At 46.1% G+C, this 13,581-nt stretch overlaps 1 protein-coding gene across 1 annotated transcript in view; it reads left to right on the forward strand.

Moving 5' to 3' along the window:
• The first annotated feature begins 7,294 nt into the window (after positions 1-7,294).
• The window catches only part of BTBD7 (BTB domain containing 7), a 143,395-nt gene continuing 137,108 nt past the window's right edge, over positions 7,295-13,581 (forward strand). The window contains 1 exon segment of the mRNA XM_030215226.1: positions 7,295-7,406. The gene's annotated coding sequence lies outside the window, so the exon portion shown is untranslated.

The following is a 13,581-nucleotide window of genomic DNA, read 5'->3' on the forward strand; positions in this document are numbered from 1 at the left end:
CCATTAATCCTCTCTGCTCCTGGGCTGATGCACAGGCCTCAGCTCTGACACAAGCAAGAGCATCAGAGGTCACCTGACCTACTGGCGTGTACATGTGGCGACCTCTCAGCACACAGTGCCAGTGAATCAGAGACGAGTCTTACATGTGCGCACCAGAGTGATCCAAGTTCCAACATCCATTCCTTCCTTGCATGCAGTGCTGCAGCTCAGACTCAGAGAGGCACACAGAACTGACCAAGTATCATTAAATTCTTGTGGGGACGGGTAAGATTTATGTCCCCATGCAATTCTCCATACTGCAGCTTAGTAAAAGTGTCCCTACGATATTTCTGGTATCAGCTTGCAGTATTGTAGGAATGTAGGGAGTCTTTTACTAAGACGCCATAGCATTTTTAGCTCGCGCTAACAATAGGCATGTGCTAAATGCTAGAGACGCCAATGTATTCCTATTTATGTTTCAGTAATTTTTATTGATCAGCATATGAAACAAAACCATAACATTTCTATTATAACCATTGGAATATTCCACCATGCTTATACACATCAAACATATAAATGGCAAGAGGTGTACTCACTCGCAAATGCGCAGTAGAGACCCTCTCTGTCCCGCCCCTGCGTCAATACGTGATGACGGGGGCGTGACAGAGAGGGAACCTGCGCACCTGCGAGTGAGGGAACCGCCGTCGCCACTGCTCCCCCCCCCCCCAGGATTGCCGCTACCGCTCCCCCCACCCACCCGGAGTCGCCGCCGCCACCCACCCTCCACCCGGCCCGGGTACCTAGCTTCACTATTCAAACCGCCGGAACGCAGCACACAGCTCATCTGAGTTGCCGTTGGCCTTCCTTACCTGCCTGTGTCCCGCCCTCGCCGACGTTACGTCACACGAGGGTGGAACACATGCAGAGAAGAAAGGCCAACGGCAGCTCAGATGAGCTGTGCGCTGCGTTCCAGCGGTTTGAATAGTGAAGCCAGGTACCCGGCCCGGGTGGAGGGGTGGCGGAGGGGACTCCGGGGGGTGGGGGGGCGGCGACCCCGGGGGGGAGGGGCGGCGGCGACCTATCCGGGGGGGGGGGGGCCTTTCACCCCCCCCCTTCCTTTACTAGCCCGTTTTTACAGGCTCAACAGCTAGTAGATACATATCCTTCAACTGAATTATCAGGATTTTACATTTTCTCCCTCCCACCTCCCTTCTTTATGTTCCAGCCATTTTTCTTTATTGATGATAGGTTAACTATCAAAACACTGGTTAAGTCATTGTTCATTTTCTATGTTTCACTCCTCCCAAACTTCCCCTTCCCTCCCCCAACACCATCCCTCTCCCCCTCCCCCCCCCCCCCCCCCCCGAGTCCATTCTGTGTATCTCGTAACCTTCATAGATTTAACAAATAGCTCCTGGCAGCAGGTGTCAACGTATTCCAAAAGAGTGACCATATCTGCTGTAATTCCTCTCCAGCACTAGTGTTCATGTCTATAATTCCCGCTCGCTCAATGCGCATCAAACGTATCATGTGAATTCTCCACTGTGGTAGTGTGGAGTATTTGTATGTCAACCATTCCTGCAATATAGTCTGTCGTGCCACCACTATGGCCTTGTTAATAAAGCTTTTAAATCCTTTCGGAGTAGGGTGCCCCAACTTCAGCTGTCCAAAGAGTAGTGCCGGTTCATATCTCCACTTTATTTTCACAATAAATGTTACAATACAATACAATACAATACAAGGCAGACGTGTACCACATCAGATCTTCCCCAAACTCCCCCACATGACCAAAATATGTGTCCCAATGCTGCACCACTAAATCCACACTTCAAACATGCTCCCCAGGGCGACAATCCCAATTTTGCATAGTCTAACTCCTGTGCTGTATCCTTAATGTGCCTATGGTAGAAGGAAAGAGGTACTTTCTGTAGTCCTATTTATTTGTTACATTTGTATCCCACATTTTCCCACTTATTTGTAGGCTCAATGTGGCTTACATAATACCGGAGAGGCCTTTGCAGGCTCCGGTGTGAACAAATACAGGGTGATGTTGTGGTAAGATCAAGTTCATGTGTCTCTAGGTGTGAGTAAGGGTAGGTGAGCATTGGGAGAGGGGTCGATGAGGCGAAAGGGGATAGAACAGGGGATAAGCAGGGGAAAATGAGGCAGGAGATGTAGTTTACGTCGTTGTCATTGTCTCCTGGATATGTGATGAGTAGATGGGTTTGTGGGAATTAATCTGGATCGTTTGGGTAGGCTTGCCTGAACAGATGGGTTTTTAGTGATTTCCAAAAGGGCAGATGGTCACTGAGTGATCGGATTGGTCTGGGGAGGGCATTCCAGAGTTGGCTGCCTAAGAAGGAGAAATTGGATCCATAATAGGTTTTGTACTTGAGTCCTTTGCAATTGGGAAAGTGTACGTTGAGGTACATTCGTGAGGTTGTAGACATGTTCCTGGTGGGGAGGTCGATCAGGTCGAGCATATAGCCTGGAGATTCACCGTGGATAATCTTGTGGATTAGTGTGTGGACTCTGAAATTGATTCGTTCTTTGATAGGGAGCCAATGAAGTTTTTTTCGATGAGGTGTTGCACTTTCAAATCGTGGTTTGCCAAAAATGAGTCTAGCTGCTGTATTTTGGGCAGTCTGAAGTTTTTTCAGTATGTGGTTCTTGCAGCCTAAGAAAATACTGTTGCAGTAGTTGGCGTGGGTAAGTACTGTGGATTGCACCAAGTTCCGGAATGTTTTCAGGGGGAGATATGGTTTTACGCGTTTCAGTATCCACATCATGTTGAACATTTTCTTTGTAGTGGATTCTGCATGATCTTTGAGCGAGAGATGGTTATCTAATGTCACTCCAAGGATTTTTAAGTTGTCAGATATGGGGATTGTGGTGCCGGAGATGTTAAGGTTGGTAGGGAGGGGCGCGGAGTGCTGGGAAGAGAGGATTAGGCATTGCGTTTTTTCTTTGTTCATTTTCATCATAAAGGCGTTGGGCCAAGCAGGTAAGATGTGCATGCCCAAGGATATTTTGTCGGAAATTTCAGTTAGATTAGATTTGAAGGGAATAAATATGGTGACGTCGTCAGCATATATGAAAGGGTTATAAGTATTGCCATAGTGGAACAGACCGAAGGTCCATCAAGCCCGGTATCCTGTTTCCAACAGTGGCCAATCCAGGTCACAAGTACCTGGCAAGATCCCAAAACAGAACAATACATTTTATGCTGCTTATCCTAGATCTAAGCAATGGATTTTCCCCAAGTTCATCTTAATAATGGCTTATGGACTTTTCTTTTAGAAAGTTATCCAAACCTTTTTTAAACCCCACTAAGCTAACTTTTACTGCATTCTCTGGCAATGAATTCCAGAGTTTAATTACACGCTGAATGAAGAAATATTTCCTCCGATTCGTTTTAAATTTACTACTTTGGAGTTTCATTGCATGCACCCTAGTCCTAGTATTTTTGGAATGAGTAAACAAGCGATTCACGTCTACCCGTTCCACTCCACTCATTATTTTATAGACTTCTATCATATTTCCCCTCAGCCGTCTTTTCTCCAAGCTGAAGAGCCCTATCTGCTTTAGCCTTTCCTCATAGGGAAGTTGTCCCATCCCGTTTATCATTTTTGTCGCCCTTCTCTTTACCTTCTCTAATTCCACTATATCTTTTTTGAGATGCGGTGACCAGAACTGCACACAATATTCGAGGTGCAGTCGCATCATGGAGCGATACAAAGGCATTATAATGTCCTCTTTTTTGTTTTTCATTCCTTTCCTAATAATATCTAACATTCTATTTGCCTTGCCGCCGCCGCCACCACCACACACTGAGCAGTGGGTTTCAACGTTATCATCAACGATGACGCCTAGATCCCCTTCCAGGTTGGTGACTCCTAATGTAGAACCTTGCATTACATAGCTATAATTTGGGCTCCTCTTTCCCACATGCATCACTTTGCACTTACTCACATTAAACGTCATCTGCCATTTGGATTCCCAGTCTCATAACATAGTAAAATAGTAAATGACGGCAGAAAAAGACCTGCATGGTCCATCCAGTCTGCCCAACAAGATAAACTCATATGTGCTACTTTTTGTGTATACCCTACTTTGATTTGTACCTGTCCTCTTCAGGGCACAGACCGTATAAGTCTGCCCAGCACTATCCCCGCCTTCCAACCACCAGCCCCGCCTCCCACCACCGGCTCTGGCACAGACCATATAAGTCTGCCCAGCATTATCCCCGCCTCCCGCCACCGGCTCTGCCACCCAATCTCGGCTAAGCTCCTTAGGATCCATTCCTTCTGAACAGGATTCCTTTATGTTTATCCCACGTGTGTTTGAATTCTGTTACCGTTTTCATTTCCACCACCTCCCGAGGGAGGGCATTCCAAGCATCCTCTACTCTTTACATAATTACATAAGGTCCTCTTGTAATTTTTCACAATCCTCTTGCGATTTAACAACTTTGAATAACTTTGTGTTGTCAGCAAATTTAATTACCTCACTAGTTACTCCCATTTCTAGATCATTTATAAATATATTAAAAAGCAGCGGTCCCAGCACAGACCCCTGGGAAACCCCACTATCTACCCTTCTCCACTGATAATACTGACCATTTAACCCTACTTTCTGTTTTCTATCTTATAACCAGTTTTTAATTCACAGTAGAACACTACCTCCTATCTCATGACTTTCCAATTTCCTCTGGAGTCTTTCATGTGGTACTTTGTCAAATGCCTTTCGAAAATCCAAAATCGACTGGCTCACCTTTATCTACAAGTTATTTATCCATCGTATTTATACCCCACCTTTTCCCACAAGATGCAGGCTCAAAGTGGCTTACAGTAGTCTGAAAAGGCTGCCGCCAATCCAGTGATTATACAAATACAAAATAGATAAGTAAACAGAGTAGAGAGAAAGAAAAAAGAGGAGAGATAAAGGAGTCCAAAATGGCCCATTTAAATGCTGTAAACGCCTGTGCTAAGCTCCAAAGCTGAGAAGGTTTTGACTCGTAGTGATAAGATAGTGGCAACCGACCACTCCAACCCTCACGACAGGGAACAAGACAGGTAATGCAGGCGATAGCCAACGACTGGGATTGGTGATCAAAAGGAAGCAAGTCCCCCACGATGTGCAGTCTTCCAAAAAGTCTCCCAACGTGAAGCAGGCTTTAATGCCCAGCTGCCGGTAACCAGCAGCGTAGGTGACGATCACGGCCTGGAGGCAAAGCACAGTGGAAATCGGTGCTGGCGGAGCACACCGAAAGAGGACCACCTCTAGAACTTTTTTAAAAAATTGGTGTTACATTGGCCACCATTCAATCTTCTGGTACCATGCTTGATTTTAAAAATACATTACATATTACTAACAATAGTTCTGAAAATTCATTTTTCAATTCTATCAGTACTCTGGGATGAATACCATCCGGTCCAGGCGATTTGCTACTCTTCAATTTGTCAAACACTTCAATTTATTTAACACTTACGGCTTTGGTGGCAAAAGGCACCATGAAACAAGTTCTCCCAGTCCTCGCTTCAATAATTCAGCCCAGCCGCACTTGCACGCTCTGCCCAAGCTGAAGCAAGGATCAACAACCGGCGTATGGGTGTGGCAACCCACGTGGAGATCGCCACACTCACGCACCAGTAGATCAGCTGACCTCTGATGCTGCTAGCACATGGATGTGTCAGTGTGCCCTTACCCCTTAGTCATCAAATCTCCTTGGTATAAGCCTCGTTGCATCAGTCCAGGCAGAAAGCAAGTGCCACTGCGCTGAATATATCACATGAAAAAAAGCTCTTTTTGATTACAATCACCTTAGCATGCTGTATTGGTGAGTTTCAAGCACTAGTACACTGAGCCAAATACTCAAATATTGCATAACTAGTAAAAAAAGGCCCATTTCTGATAGAAATGAAATGGGCGCTAGCAAGGTTTTCCTCGCAGTTGCAGCTTGGCCTCCTGCCTCCCTCCCTGTCATGTGAATTCCAGGCCCCTTTCCCTGTCCTCTGAGTTCCATGCTCCCCTCTCCTCTGAGTTCCAGCTCTCCCTCCCTCGGTCTCTGTCGTCTGAGTTGCAGGCCCCCCCGTCTGTGTTCTCTGAGTTCCAGGCCCCCCTGCTTCCCTCTCCTCTGAGTTCAAGGCCCACCCCCTGGTCACCGCCTCCCTCGCTCTCCTCCTTTACACGCCAGCGCCTCCCTCTCTCTCTGTGTCAGTCGCAGGCCGACCTGCGTTGGCCGCTCCCTACTACTACTTAACATTTCTAGAGCGCTACTAGGGTTACGCAGCACTGTACAATTTAACAAAGAGAGACAGTCCCTGCTCAAAGAGCTTACAATCTAATAGACAAGTGAACGGTCGGTCCGATAGGGGCAGTCAAATTGGGGCAGTCTGGATTCACTGAATGGTAAGGGTTAGGTGCCGAACGCAGCATTGAAGAGGTGGGCTTTAAGCAAAGACTTGAAGACGGGCAGGGAGGGGGCTTGGCGTAAGGGTTCAGGAAGGTTGTTCCAAGCATATAGTTCCCTGCACCCGTCTTTGGAGTTCCACACCCCCACGTGTCCGTCCCTCTCTCTCCTCGGAGTTCCAGGCCCCCTATTTTCCTCCCTCCCTGTCCTCCGCGTTCCAGGCCACCCTCCCCTTCGAGTTCCAGGACCCCCCCCCTCCCTCCTTGCATAAGATACTCCTTTGGACACACCCAAAATTTCTTCCAAAGGTGGTGTCTCCATTTCATTTAAATCAATCCATAATAATTCCATTCCACTGATGAGTTTCAAGCGCTGGTACACTATGAGCCATATACTCAAATATTGGCATAATAAAGTACTCCTTGGACCACACCCAAAATGTCTTCTTAAGGTGGTGTGTGTCTATTTTACTTCAATCAATCCCTGATACTTCCAGTATTCTGTCCACCTGCTGGTACTGATGCTAAGCAACGTCCAGTGTGCGCGAGCACTTGCTATTATTTTAACTCGCACAACATGCCCGAGCGGCATCTGCCTCAACCGGTCCCAAAAAAACACACTTTGTCGCAACAGATCGCGGCTTCTATCTTTTTTTCTACTAGGAAAATGCCGATTTCTCATGACAGAGCTCAAGGTCTTCGGACAACGGCTAGTACAAAAGCGCATCTTCTTCACGGAGCTCAGAAAGCAGCTACACGCTCGCGAGGAGCATTAATTGCATCAACGCTGCTGCTTCGTGAAGCGACTCTTTCAGACCTGCTGTTGTTGCGTCGCGCGCCGCCCGCGGCGCCGCCTCCTCTGACGCAACTTCCTGTTTCCGGCAAGGCGGGATGTAGAGGAAGAGAGAGCTTGTGTGGTGTGTATCGACTCGGAGGTTTAATAAAAGCGCCTTGTGTGGATCAAAGGGGACGGTGACGGGGCACCGGAGGTGGAGGAAAGCTGGAGGCGACCTCAGGTAGGAGTTTGTTGAGGGAGGGGAGAGGTGCCATATGGGAGGAGAGTGGAAGGTAGAGGGAGAGAGATGGCAGATCGTGCGGAGGGGAGGGAGGCCGATCCCCGAGTGCATGTGAGGAGGGGGTGCTCGGCCTGTGAGAGTGGCGATGTGGGTGTCGTACGTGTAACTTGGTTTTCTTTGCTGCTTTGCCGTCTGCCCCGGAGTGAACGGGCAATGGGCGTTCCGGTTCCTGCCCCTTGGGTTCCGGGACGCACGGGGAGGGCTTCGATGCTTGTAGAACTGTTAAGATGCGTGGAATGTATGGGTTGGGGATGGGCCAAATAAAACCTGAGAAAGATGATGTTTAAAGAAAGAATAAGGAGGTGGGGGATGTCATAACAAGGCAGTGGGAAGGATTAATGCTTGTGTCTGATATCAAATGACTCTTTAAAACTGTTTTTCAAAGTTCTTGTTTTTTTTTTTATCCTTTGGATAGGCCTTATCAAATTATAAGCCCTCTGGGGCTAGCGGAGTACGTACTGTCCATGACAGTCTGGCCTCGAGCTACAATGAAAATATGCGAGATGAATCCAGATAATAAAAATTCTTACTAATGACACTGGTCCCAGCAGCCTTTAGAGAGGTAGCATTTGTCATCTTGCGTCTCTAGGTCAGTAATTGCAGAAAATGTGTGTTTTTACAGTTTGAGTACATCTTTTGAATGGAATGGAGAGGAGATAGGGAGAGATTTTGGACCTAGGACCTGTGAGGGGGAGGGAGAGAAGGAGAAATGTTGGATCTGGACCCGGAGGGGAAGGAGAAAAGGAGAGATGCCAAATCATGGGGTGGAGGGAGAGGATTAGGGGATGCATAACAAAGCTATAGTAGTAAATTTTAAAACAAATCCAAGAAAATATTTTCAATGATGATGCTTTTTTTAAATGCTCCATGGCTGCTAAAATAGGTGTGGTTACTGTAGGGGTAGAGCCATAGATAGTAACCTCATTCCAAAGGTTGCCCCGTATAAGTACTGGTACCTTTTTTCCTACAAAAAAAAGCACTAGGAATATATTACCTATATCTGTCAAACTATTAGCAAATTATGATGTTTCTAGGAAATCTGTCAAGACAGTGCTATTTAGGAAGTATGTAATGTGAAGTTGAAGGTTAAATTTTGTTTATCCAGGATCTTTTTAGTATTGTTTAGGTTTTAAGTTTGATGTGGTTTTCTTTTTGTATGTTCCCAGAATTGTGTTTCTGGCTTCTTTACATGGAATCTGCCTTGAACGTAACAGTAAGGCAGAATAGAAGAAATGGGAAATGGGATTTTATATTGCCTTTGAAATAAGGCCTAGAGTTTTCTGTTCCCAATGTATGAGGTAAGATGCTCTTCAAACAGAGGTCAACATAACTAAAGGCCAAGTGTTGACTGATGTATTAGGTTCGCAAAGCAACTAGTGGAAAAGGGAGTTAGTTATAAGGCCTACGAATATGAAAGAATACCTGATAGAAGGGCACTGTACACCAAAAGCAAATCTTATAGTTTTGCCCCCCTATTCATGGAGGCAGGTTGTTTGCTGTTTATATGTATATATGAGACCCTGGTATAGCCAAATTTGGTCCCTGTGCTCTTTAAGTAAGTTAGGGCTCCATCCTTGTAATGTTTTTCTGGCCCCATGCCTTAACATTATCCAATCTAATTACTGTCTGCCTTTTTGTTATTCTTATGGCAGAGAATGTAGTAAAGGCAGTTAGCTTAGCGGGGTTTAAAAAAGGTTTGGACTGCTTCCTAAAGGAAAAGTCCATAGATCATTATTAAAATGGACTTGGGGAAAATCCACTGCTTATTTCTGGGATAAGCAACATAAAATGTTTTGTACTTTTTTGGGATCTTTCCAGGTATTTGTGACCTGTATTGGCCACTGTTGGAAACAGGATGCTGGGCTTGATGGGCCTTTGGTCTGTCCCAGGTATGGCACTACTTATGTACTTATGTAAATTAATAATACATCTGGTTGTGCAAAATACTTACCAGGTTTGAGAGACAGTTTAGAGGAAAATATTAAGTAAACTTCAGTTGGCCCATCGTGTTTCTTTTTACAGTGCAGTGATCACATATGGGTGGCCAATCCTTATCCATAAATTGTTAGAAATTATATGGATAGTGATGGACCATTTAAGTAAACAGATGGCACAGTATTATTGATATAACTGGGCTGTGGATAATCTAAGGAAGCACCATAAATTATCTGTGTTGGCTACCTGAATAATAGGCCTGAACTAAACAGATAATGCTGATATAGTCAGTTAATCTAGTTACTGCACTTGCTGAAAATGTGGCCCTTGGTTTTCATGGCAAGTGAAACTGTTGCAAAGTCACATTTTGAAGTGTGTTAAAATAATGTCTGATTGATAGTAGGTGTTCCTTGATGGCAGTAACATAGTAGTATGTTTTTACACTAGAAAAGCTTTTAGAGGCATGGAGAAATTAGGGATAGCAAATGACATTTGTTTCAAATGACAGCCCAAGTGTGCACTAATAGGAAAGTGTGAACAAATAGTGCATACTCGTTAAGAAATGTGTGCACGATATGGGCCAGATTCAATAAGTGGTGCCAAAAGTTAGATACCGGAAAGGTCTATGGTGAAATAAAGGGTGCTTTACGCCAGTTCCCGTGACCAATTTGGGCGCGTGGACTTAACCAAATGAAACTGGGTGTAAATCCTGGCATGCAAGTTCAGCGCACAACTCAGGAATTCTATATCATCACAACTAAGTTATGAGAACGCCCCTGACCCACTCATGCCCTTCCCATGGCCAGGCCCCTTTTAGGTTGCACATGAGACAATTTCAGTTTGCAACTTTACGGAATAGCACTCGCAAATCCAAATAATTGCTAATTAACACCAATAATTGGTGTTGCTTAGTTTAGTAATTCTTTTGCATGCACATTTCAGGATTGCACACACTCTTATAGAATCTGGGGATATGTGCACATAGTACACACTTAATGAATGACATTCATTTTGAAATGAAAATTTTCTGATTGCCCATCCCTAGTAGAAATGTGGTATGGCTTGCAAGTTATCAGTTTTCTTGCTGACTCTGTAGATAAGTGGTTCTCAACTGCTATGTGTGTTGCGAACCCCAAGGAAGTGTTTTTTGTTGTTTATTTTTCTTGGAACCTTTACATCTCTCACTCTCATCTGTTACCCGCCCGAGCCCCCATGAGTCCAACACCTTCCTTCATCCTCCCTCAGCCCCCCTCCTCTCATTTCAGCTCTTTCAAATTTCTCTTCTTTGCTGGCAGCAACAGCGCAGCATTAACTTGCTGCTCGGGCTGACCCAGAGCCTTTTCTCAGTCAGGTTGCGCCCCTGTGGTGCAGCTTCCTATTTACGTGCGAGATCTGGCTGAGGAAAGGCTCCAGGTTGACCTGTGGAGCAATTAAGCGCTATTGCTGCTGGCAAAGAAGAGGGATTTGAAAGAGCTGGAGGGGGACTGAGGAAGAGGTGCTGGACTCCCCAGGGTGAAGGAGGCTGAGAAATAGGAGCTGAACTGAGGGGGAGGAGGGACAGAGAGAACTGCTGGATGGGGGTGCAGAGGTAGAGGTGCTGACTCGAGGGGGAAGGGATAGAGTGAGAAGTGTTGGACTCGAGGGACAGCAGAGGGATAAGTACTAGACTCGAAAGGTGCAGAAGGAGAGGTGCAGGAAGAGAGGGTAAATTGCAGGAATGTGAGTTGGGGCTAGAGAGAGGGGAAGATACCAGACTATGGGGGAGGGAGGGAGTAAGAGAGGGGGAGATGCTGGACTATGAGGGATGCAGAGAAGAGAGATTCCTGGACCCACAGGAAATGTGGCTGCATTAACCCCAATGGCATGCTCCTTCCTGGGTTGTGTCGGCAGTAAACAGCACTTAGCAGGCTTTCACTTCTGATATTCAGTTTGCTGCCTGACAAGGAGCACAGCGTTTGGTGTTTGTGTTACTGCCTCTCCTGCTAACGAGCTGGGTTTTATGTGGCCAAACTCCCCTCGGAGCTGCTGCCTTGCTGAACATTGAAGCTGCACATTTTTTTTGGGGGGGGGGGGGGGGGGAGCTGCTGGACCATAGGGGTGGAAGGGAAAGGGAGAGTAGACAGGGAGTTGCTAGACCATAGGGATGGAGGGAAAAGGGAGAGTAGTCAGGGAATTTCTGCACCATAGGGGTGGAAAGGAGAGGGGACAGGGAGATTTTTGACCATAAAGGTGTAGAGAAATAGAGAGGGGTGGGGGAGAGGGATTGGGAGATGCTGGACTACAAATGTGGGTGTAGAAAGAGAAAGGAGATACTGGATTACAAGTGTGAAAGAAGGGATAGGGAGGGAATATACTGAACATGGTGTAGCCATGTGGGAAAGACCATGGGGATTGTCAAGGAGATACAGTGGGGGAAATAAGTATTTGATCCCTTGCTGATTTTGTAAGTTTGCCCACTGACAAAGACATGAGCAGCCCATAATTGAAGGGTAGGTTATTGGTAACAGTGAGAGATAGCACATCACAAATTAAATCCGGAAAATCACATTGTGGAAAGTATATGAATTTATTTGCATTCTGCAGAGGGAAATAAGTATTTGATCCCTCTGGCAAACAAGACCTAATACTTGGTGGCAAAACCCTTGTTGGCAAGCACAGCGGTCAGACGTCTTCTGTAGTTGATGATGAGGTTTGCACACATGTCAGGAGGAATTTTGGTCCACTCCTCTTTGCAGATCATCTCTAAATCATTAAGAGTTCTGGGCTGTCGCTTGGCAACTCGCAGCTTCAGCTCCCTCCATAAGTTTTCAATGGGATTAAGGTCTGGTGACTGGCTAGGCCACTCCATGACCCTAATGTGCTTCTTCCTGAGCCACTCCTTTGTTGCCTTGGCTGTATGTTTTGGGTCATTGTCGTGCTGGAAGACCCAGCCACGACCCATTTTTAAGGCCCTGGCGGAGGGAAGGAGGTTGTCACTCAGAATTGTACGGTACATGGCCCCATCCATTCTCCCATTGATGCGGTGAAGTAGTCCTGTGCCCTTAGCAGAGAAACACCCCCAAAACATAACATTTCCACCTCCATGCTTGACAGTGGGGACGGTGTTCTTTGGGTCATAGGCAGCATTTCTCTTCCTCCAAACACGGCGAGTTGAGTTCATGCCAAAGAGCTCAATTTTTGTCTCATCTGACCACAGCACCTTCTCCCAATCACTCTCGGCATCATCCAGGTGTTCACTGGCAAACTTCAGACGGGCCGTCACATGTGCCTTCCGGAGCAGAGGGACCTTGCGGGCACTGCAGGATTGCAATCCGTTATGTCGTAATGTGTTACCAATGGTTTTCGTGGTGACAGTGGTCCCAGCTGCCTTGAGATCATTGACAAGTTCCCCCCTTGTAGTTGTAGGCTGATTTCTAACCTTCCTCATGATCAAGGATACCCCACGAGGTGAGATTTTGCGTGGAGCCCCAGATCTTTGTCGATTGACAGTCATTTTGTACTTCTTCCATTTTCTTACTATGGCACCAACAGTTGTCTCCTTCTCGCCCAGCGTCTTACTGATGGTTTTGTAGCCCATTCCAGCCTTGTGCAGGTGTATGATCTTGTCCCTGACATCCTTAGACAGCTCCTTGCTCTTGGCCATTTTGTAGAGGTTAGAGTCTGACTGATTCACTGAGTCTGTGGACAGGTGTCTTTCATACAGGTGACCATTGCCGACAGCTGTCTGTCATGCAGGTAACGAGTTGATTTGGAGCATCTACCTGGTCTGTAGGGGCCAGATCTCTTACTGGTTGGTGGGGGATCAAATACTTATTTCCCTCTGCAGAATGCAAATAAATTCATATACTTTCCACAATGTGATTTTCCGGATTTAATTTGTGATGTGCTATCTCTCACTGTTACCAATAACCTACCCTTCAATTATGGGCTGCTCATGTCTTTGTCAGTGGGCAAACTTACAAAATCAGCAAGGGATCAAATACTTATTTCCCCCACTGTACATAAGAGGATGGTGACTACAGATGTAGAAGTGTAGTAATGGAGGGTGGGTGAAAGAGAAGGGAATAGAAGGCAAGGGAAGGAGTGAGAAGGAGAGCTAAGGGGTGAGAGGAAATGGAAGTTGAAATGTACATGGATGCCTGAAGAGCAAGAGGGTGAAACTAAGCATGCAGATAGAAGA

Source organism: Microcaecilia unicolor, chromosome 9 (genome assembly GCF_901765095.1).
Source record: "Microcaecilia unicolor chromosome 9, aMicUni1.1, whole genome shotgun sequence".
NCBI lineage: Eukaryota > Metazoa > Chordata > Amphibia > Gymnophiona > Siphonopidae > Microcaecilia > Microcaecilia unicolor.